Consider the following 9,115-nt stretch of genomic DNA (forward strand, 5'->3'; position numbering starts at 1 on the left):
GGGAACTAGTGAGATAAATATGTGAGGTTCCTGAGTGGGATTGTTGTCTGTGCAGGTTTGATGGACCGAATGGCCTCCTTCTGTACTGTAGGGATTCTATGATCTCAGCTCAAATATACTCAGCTCCTCTGAGGTGTTTTTCATTCGTTCATGAGGTATGGGCCGCTGGCTGGGCCAGCATTTATTGCCCATCCCTGAGGGCATTTAAGAGTCAACCACATTGCTGTGGCTCTGGAGTCACATGTAGACCAGGCCGGGTAAGATGACAGATTTCCTCCCCTAAAGGATATTAGTGAATCAGATTCACAACCCTCTGAGTGAAGATGTTCCTTCTAATCAGTCCTAAATGCGAGGCCCCTTATCCTCAGACTATGATTCACTATTCTAGATTCCCTAGTCTGGGACAACAGTCTCTCCAGATCAATTTTGTCAAGTCCTTTAAGGACATGATGGGTGGGATTTTATGGCCTCACACTCAGGTGGGACCAGAAATTCCCACCCGAGGTCAATGGAGATTTCCATTGTCGGACCTTCGTCCGCTCCAATTCCGCGGCGGGCGAGATAGCAGAGTTCTGGCTGATATGTTTCAATTAAAACATCACTAATTCTTCAACCTGAGAATATAAGGCCATTTCAGTAAATCTTTCCACAGAGCTTAACTCTCTCATCCCAGGAATCAAACTTGTGGGATAAAAGCAAAATACTGCAGGTGCTCAAATGTGAAGCAAAAACAGAAAATGCTGGAAAGCCTCAGCAGATCTGACAACAGCTGTGGAGAGACACTGGGGCGGCACGGTGGCACAGTGGTTAGCACTGCTACCTCATAATGCCAGGATCCCTGGTTCGATTCCCGGCTTGGGTCAATGTCTGTGGGGAGCTTGCAAGTTCTCCCTGTGTCTGTGTGGGTTTCTTCCGGGTGCTCCGGTTTCCTCCCACAATCCGAAAGACGTGCTGGTTGGCCATGCTAAATTCTCCCTCAGTGTACCCGAACAGGTGCCGGAGTGTGGCGACTAGGGGATTTTCACAGTAACTTCATTGCAGTGTTAATGTAAGCCTACTTGTGATAAATAAACGTTATTTTTAATAAATAAACTAGAATGGAAAACTGGTTCAAGGGGATTAGATTTTAAAAAAGGGCTGGAGAAGCTTAAAAATAATTACAGTATAGAAATGATGAGCACATGTTAGTGAAGATGGATGGACAAAAGGAACAAGATATCAGGAAAGCTGGAGGAGATTGCAAGCAAAGGAATGGGTTTATGGAGTATTAAACCAGTAATCAAATGAGTTATGAGGACAGATTGACAGAACTGGGATGGTTTGCAGTTGCGACAAGATTGAGAGGGTCATCATTCAGGACTTTAATATGGTGAAGGGTTAACATGAATGAAAGTGACTTATTGGAAATGTGGAGCAGGGAACATAAATACAAAACATAAATATAAAACCCAACAGGATCCAATAGGCAGCAAGAAACCATAGATTTCAAGATTCTCCCCTCCCCCAGTGCAGTAAAGATGTTTGAAGCACTCCTACCAATTGTCGATGATGCAACAAGGAGATAGACTTGATTTGTTTTATTGTTGTTACATGTATTGGGATACAATGAAAAGTATTGTTTCTTGTACGCTATACAGACAAAGCATACCATTCATAGAGTACATAGGGAAGAAGGAGGGGAGAAGGAACAGAATATAGTGTTACAGTCATAGCTAGGGTGCAGAGAAAGGTCAATTTAATATAAGGTAGGTCCATTCAAAAGTCTGATGGCAGCAGGGAAGAAGCTGTTCTTGAGTCTGGTTGGTACGTGATCTCAGACTTTTGTTTTTTTTTCCTGACGGAATAAGGTGGAAGAGAGGATGTCTGGGGTGTGTGGGGTCCTTGATTATGCTGGCTGCTTTACTGAGGCAGCGGGAAGTGTAGATGGAGTCAATGGATGGGAGGCTGGTTTGCATGGTGGACTGGGATTCATTCATGACCCTTTGTAGTTTCTTGCAGCCTTGATCAGAGCAGGAGCCATACCAAGCTGTGATGGTTCCAGAAATGATACTTTCTTTGGTGCATCTGTAAAAGTTAAAGCGTCCTAGCGGACATGCCAAATTTCCTTAGCCTCCTGAGAAAATAGAGGCATTGGTAGGCTTTCTTAACTATAGCATCAGCGTGAAGGGGCCAGGACAGGTTGTTGGTGATCTGGACACCTAGGAACTCAAAGCTCTCGACCATTTCCACTTCATCCACATTGACATAGACAGGGGCACGTCCTCCACTACACTTCCTGAAGACGATGACTATCTCCTTCATGATAGTGACATTGAAGGAGAGATTATTGTCATCCCACCAATTCACCAGAGTCTCTGGGTGTAACTTTACCATCTCGCCTGCCCATCGATGGACAGAGTGAGCCGTAAAATTAGACGAGAGCCGAGAAATCAGGATCACGCCTGATTTCCGGCGAGGTCGGCCTCTCCTCGGAAATGGGCAAGGGGCAGGATAATTGATTTAGATATATTATAATGCCGATTTGCATGTGTTTAGTGAGCCTGGCGCTGAATCGTCCCGGCTCATTTGCCTTTGTGGCCTCGGCGGGAGAGTTTCTCTCTGGCGTGGAAACCACCTGCTGCCCATGAACGGGGAATAGCCATGTTGGCCTCGCTGGTAGAACTGGGGGCCATTAAGGCCCCTCCGGGGATGCCAAGGCCAAAAGGGGATGCCCCTTGGGTCGTGCCAGCCTCGCCCCAAGACCGGAAAATCCCACCTGAGGCCAGCGGACCTTTGCATAGACCGCCCTCGCCCCACCCACACCCGCTACAATTCCCACGTCAGGCGGGACAGGAACATTCCGGTAACTAAGTCCATCTAAATCCTCCTGTAGTTGCTTTATATCTGCCTCAAAACACACATTCCACTGTACAGATGCATCTTCAGAGACTCCCTTAATGAACACAAAAAGGATTTATTAATACGAACTGTTTAGCTGCCTCACAGCTGCCGTGAGTTTTCTACATGTCTCTTTGCCCAGGACCCCCTCTCACCATGGGGTGATTCCACATTCAGAGTCAGGATTGGTCACACAGGCCATGCGACCCTTACTCTGCTGTGTTGCCCTCAAAGGGGCAATCAGTATGCCCGCCCAGCTTTGTTCCAGAGATATTGGAAAGATGGGACAAAATCCTCAACATTTAAGTGTGATACCATAACACTTATGCCAGAACTGAGAGGTTCTACCTTTCAGTAAATATTAAAACAGGCTCTTATCGCTGGAAAAGGAAAGACTAAGGGGTGGCCTCTAGAATGATGAAGGGGTTTTGTGATAACCCCCATGACATGGATGGGGAATCACTGACTTCCTTGTATTTCTTTTAATGCAAAACTAATAAACTAAATCAAACAGTCAAACAGCCCCATTATATTAAGCTGATCTTTCTCTACACCTTAGCTATGACTAATAGTACATTCTGCACTGTCTCCTTTCCTTCTCCCCAATGTACTCTATGAACGGTATGCTTTGTCTGTATAGCGCTCAAGAAACAATACTTTTCACTGTATACTCGTACATAGTGGCAAGGTTGCACGGTGGTAAGCACTGCTGCCTCTCAGTATCAGGGACCCGGGTTCGATTATCGGCTTGGGTCATTGTGCGGAGACTGCACATTCTCCCCGTGTCTGCGTGGGTTTCTTCCGGGTGCTCCGGTTTCCCCCCTCAGCCTGAAAGATGTGCTGGTTAGGTGCATTGGCCATGCTAAATTCTTCCTCAGTGTACCCGAACAGATGCCAGAGTGTGACGACTAGGGGATTTTCACAGTAACTTCATTGCAGTGTTAATTTTAAGCCCACTTGTGACACTAATAAATAAAGAAAATACATGTGACAGTAATAAATCAAATCAAAAGCACCAATGACATGGATTTATCTCTGTGAACGAATGCCTAAACAGATGCCACCAGGTACCAGGACACAAGTGACAGAGGAAAGCTGGTGTGATGTGGCACAGTGACGCAGTGGTGAGCACAGTGACGCAGTGGTTAGCACAGTGACGCAGTGGTTAGCACAGTGACGCAGTGGTTAGCACAGTGACGCAGTGGTTAGCACAGTGACACAGTGGTTAGCACAGTGACGCAGTGGTTAGCACAGTGACGCAGTGGTTAGCACAGTGACGCAGTGGTTAGCACAGTGACGCAGTGGTTAGCACAGTGACGCAGTGGTTAGCACAGTGACGCAGTGGTTAGCACAGTGACGCAGTGGTTAGCACAGTGACACAGTGGTTAGCACAGTGACGCAGTGGTTAGCACAGTGACGCAGTGGTTAGCACAGTGACGCAGTGGTTAGCACAGTGACGCAGTGGTTAGCACTGCTGCCTCACTGCGCCAGGGACCCGGGAATGATTCCTGGCTTGGGTCACTGTCTGTGTGAAGTTTGCACATTCTCCGTGACTGCATGGGTTTCCTCCAGATGCTCTGCTTTCCTCCCACAGTCCAAAGATGTGCGGGTTAGTTGGATTGGCCATGCTAAATTGGCCATGCTAAAAGCTCGGCACAATATCGTGGGCCGAAGGGCCTGTTCTGTCCTGTACTGTTCTATGTTCTATGTTTAAATTGCCTCTTAGTGTCAGGGGGACTAGCATGGGGTTATAGGGATAGGGCCTGGGTGGGATTGTGGTCAGTGCAGACTGAATGGGCCGAGTGGCCTCCTTCTGCACTGTCGGGATTCTGTGATTCATTTACTGACCTGCCTTCAGGTCAGATCTGCACAATAAAAATAGTACAGTCAGCATGAAATCTGCTGACCATTGCTTTTCCATGGCTGTTTGAATCAGGAGTCTAGAATGTGCCAATGACCTAGAAGTTGAATGTTACAATCTCTGTGCTTTCCCAAGCATAATTCACAGCCTATGTGCTCCCAACTCTGAATGTTTATGCAGCTTTATTAAGCAGATGTTCCATGACACAGCCATTCCTTTCCGACTTCCAGAAGGAATAGGTTTTGGGCCAATAAATGGATGAACGTACCGTGTGCAACTCTTGACTCCAATTTCTGCACAGAGTTCTCCTGCTTCTGCAGTCGCGCGACGTGAAGATAATTCTCTTCCCTTCCCCTGAATGTTTAAAAGGCTTCTGTGTCAGCAGGGTTTTATATTTTAGCGCTGTGATTAATGATGCTGAAACGTACCATTAATCATGCTGTGAAAATTGACTTGTTAGTGCCTCATAATTGAGTTAAAAAAAATAATTGTGGCACAAGGCGCACCAACAACTTTCATTCGCATTGACACCAAATTAACAATGTCCCCAAAGTGTAGGTTAGCAATGCAAGAAGTAAGATCCGGCGCAGTTGCAAGTGTAATGGCCCAGATAGATTGGAAATGTTATAATGGCCGGTATTGTACCAGCGAAGCAGTGTTGCAAAAAAATTACTTTAGGGATTGTAGGGAATGGTGCATTCTACGATGGTGGAGAGTTATTTCTAATATAACCTCTAGAAATAGATGTCAATTACACCATTAACCTCTGGAATTGCACACTCATTACACCAGTCATCTATATAAGAATGCCAGGTAATGAGGTGTGAACATAGGCCATTAAGCAGACCAAGTTGGAGCCTGCCGTCCCCACTAAGGCAAAGGAGTCAATTAAAAATAGCTGCAGATAGCTGCAGGATGTCTCGAAGCTACGGACTTCTGGACCTTGGGGTGCAACTGGCAGTACGAAATCCTGACAATGAGACTGTCCTCGTATGGTTCCGTTGAAGGTCGACAGCACACCTGGAAGCATGCGTGCTTCTATGTATGTGTGTACATATGTCTATGTATGTGTATGTTGGGGGTCAGTTTAGCTCAGTTGGCTGGATGGCTGGTTCATGATGCAGAGTGACCCCAACAGCGCGGGTTCAATTCCCGTACCGGCTGAGATTATTCATGAAGACATCGTCTTCTCAACCTTGCCTGAGGTGAGGTGATCCTCAGGTTAAAGTATATCTGTCAGCCTGTGGCCATCTGGCACAGTGGCGATTTTACCTATGTGTATAGGATTCAACTTGTCCAGATGTTAGCAGTCACCTGAGTTGGGAGCATTTCGTGTCTCTGACTCCAGGTATCATAGATCATAGAATTCCTACAGTGCAGAACGAGGCCATTCGGCCCATCAAGTCTGCACCGGCCACAATCCCACCCAGGCCCTATTCCCGTAACCCCACATATTTACTCTGCCAATCCCCCTGACACTAAGAGGCAATTTATCATGGCCAATCAATCTAACTCACACATCATTGGACTGTGGGAGGAAACCGGAGCACCCGGAGGAAACCCATGTAGACACAGGGAGAACATGCAAACTCCACACAGGCAGTGACCCAAAGCAAGAATTGAACCCGGGTCCCTGGTGCTGTGAGGCAGCAGTGCTCACCACTGTGTCACCGTGCCACCCCATATCTGGGTTCCAGTCCCCATCCAGATATTTAAGCACAGCATTTGTATTCCATACAAAGTCCTGGCCAATGTTTATACCTTAACCAACGCTTGGAGCAGGGTGAGAACAGAAAATGCTGGAAAGACTCAGTAGCAGCTGTGGAGCAAACGATTTAATGGCCTGAATCTTCCAAGGGGACGCAGCAATGGTTGGAATGCCTCTCTGCTCGGAAATTCCCCTGACTCCAAGCTGCTTCCAGGACCGTCTGATCCCGGCTTTTGGGGGAATGTGCAGCATAGCGTCCCGGGAGGGAGCGGGGAGCTCCATCACAGTGAGATAGCGTCAGGGTGAGACGGGACAAACCCTGGTGTTATGGCACTAACTGCTATGCAGTATGTGTCCAAAACAGGTTAATCTGGTTTTCAGGTTGATATTCTTGGGACAATCCTGTGAGAAAATTGGCTACTGTGTTTTCAACATGGCAGATTCAGAATAAGTCCAGTGAATGTGAAGCGCTTTTGGAGATGCCTGGAGGCCATGGAAGTTCACACAGTGGTTAGCACTGCTGCCTCACAGCACCAGGGACCCGTGTTCGATTCCTGGCTTGGATCACTGTCTGTGGAGAGTCTGCACATTCTCCCTGTGTCTGCATGAGTTTCTTCCAGGTGCTCTGGTTTCCTCCCACAGTCCGAAAGATGCAATGTTTAGGTGCATTGGCCATGCTAAATTCTCCCTCAGTGTACCCGAACAGGTGCCGGATTGTGGCGACTGGGGGATTTTCACAGTAACTTCATTGCAAGTAAGCCTACTTTGGGGTGGCACGGTGGCACAGTGGTGAGCACTGCTGCCTCATAGCACCAGGGACCCGGGTTCAATTCCGGCCTCGGGTCACTGTCTGTGTGGAGTTTGCACGTTCTCCCTGTGTCTGTGTGGGTTTCCTCCAGGTGCTCCAGTTTCCTCCCACAGTCCAAAGATGTGTGGGTTAGGTTGATTGGCCGTGATACTTTCCCCTCAATGTCAGGGGGATTAGGAAGGTAAATATGTGGGGTTACTGGGATGGGGCCTGGGTGGGAATGTTGTCGGTGCAGGCTCACTGGGCCAAATTACCACCTCCTGCACTGTAGATTTAATGATACTTGTGACACTAAATAAATAAACTTTAAACCCTTCTTTCCTCACTCATTTCTGAACTCCCAACATCTGCCCTCCTTCCCATTCTTACTTTTCTCTCTCTCTCATGCCCCTCATTCCTCATTTCCCTCACTCTTATTTTCTCTATTCTCTGTGTGGAAATAATGGAAATATGTTAACAGATATCCGATGTAATGAGATGTAACTTTTGTAAAGAGTAAATTGCTCGATCTGACACAAAATGCAAATCCTTTCTGTATTTGAGTTGTTTGATTTAAGCATTTCCCTGCTGAGTGGAACCTGCAAAGGACAGAAATGTGTTCAGTCGAGTGTGAAGCTGCTCTAATGTGGAGTGCTGTAGTGAATGCTAAACTCCTTGGGTGTCGGTTAATAAACAGTTTCTGTTTTACTCATCCCAAACCTGAGGCTTCAATTTATCTCGGAACAGGAGGAGATTCAGCTGTGCCTGGTGACTGAGGGAGTTCTTGCACTGTTGGGGGTGCTGTCTTTGAGATGCCACATTGAACCAAGTCCCAGTCAACACCCTCAGGTAGATGAGAATTCCACACCACGATTTCAACAGAGAGCACCGAATTTCTCCTGTCCTGACTGATATTTGTCCAGTAAGAAGTCTCACAGCACCAGGTTAAAGTCCAACAGGTTTATTTGGTAGCAAATGCCATAAGCTTTCGGAGCACAGCTCCTTCGTCCATATTTGTCCATCAGGTCTACACAGTAGTTAGCACTGCTGCTTCACAGCACCAGGAACCTGGATTCGATTCCCGGCTTGGGCCACTGTCTGTGTGGAGTTTGCACATTCTCCCTGTGTCTGCGTGGGTTTCCTCCGGATGCTCCGGTTTCCTCCCACAGTCCAAAGGTGTGCAGGTTCGGTGGATTGGCCAAGCTAAAATTGCCCCTTCGTGTCAGGGGGATTAGCAGGGCAAATGCGTAGGGTTACGGGGATAGGTGGGATTGTTGTCAATGCAGACTTGATGGGCCAAATGGCCTCCTTCTGCACTGTGGAATTCTATGATTTTAAAACTGGAACCCACTGCTTAAAAATAAGGAATTGCACATTTAAGACAGAGATGAGGATTTTTTTCCTCTCAGTAGATAATGAAGGAAACTCCTTCCTCAAAAGGACATGGAAGCAGAATATTTGAATACTTTTTAACTCAAAGCTACACAGATTCTATAGACTCATCAGGCACGATATTACTCCCTGTTCACGCCATGCTCCTGCCAGCCGGCGGGATGGGAAAATCCCACTAGCGTGAACAGTGGTAAGCTTCTGGCCATAGAGTTTTACAGCGCAGAAAGAGGACCTTCGGCCCATTGCATCTGCATCAGCCATCAAGCAACTATCTATTCTCATCTCACTTTCCAGCAGCCTTGTATGCTGTGGTGTTTCAAGTGCTCATCTAAATGCTTCTTCAATGTTGTGAGGGTTTCCGCCTCTACCACCTTTTCAGGCAGTGAGCTCCAGATTGCCACAACCCCCCTGGGTGAAAAAGTTTTTCCTCAAATCCTCTTCAAATCTCTTGCCCCTTACTTTAGAACCATGCCCCCTGTTTATTGACCCT

The sequence above is a fragment of the Mustelus asterias genome, chromosome 5, assembly GCF_964213995.1.
Source record: "Mustelus asterias chromosome 5, sMusAst1.hap1.1, whole genome shotgun sequence".
NCBI classification, from domain to species: Eukaryota; Metazoa; Chordata; class Chondrichthyes; order Carcharhiniformes; family Triakidae; genus Mustelus; species Mustelus asterias.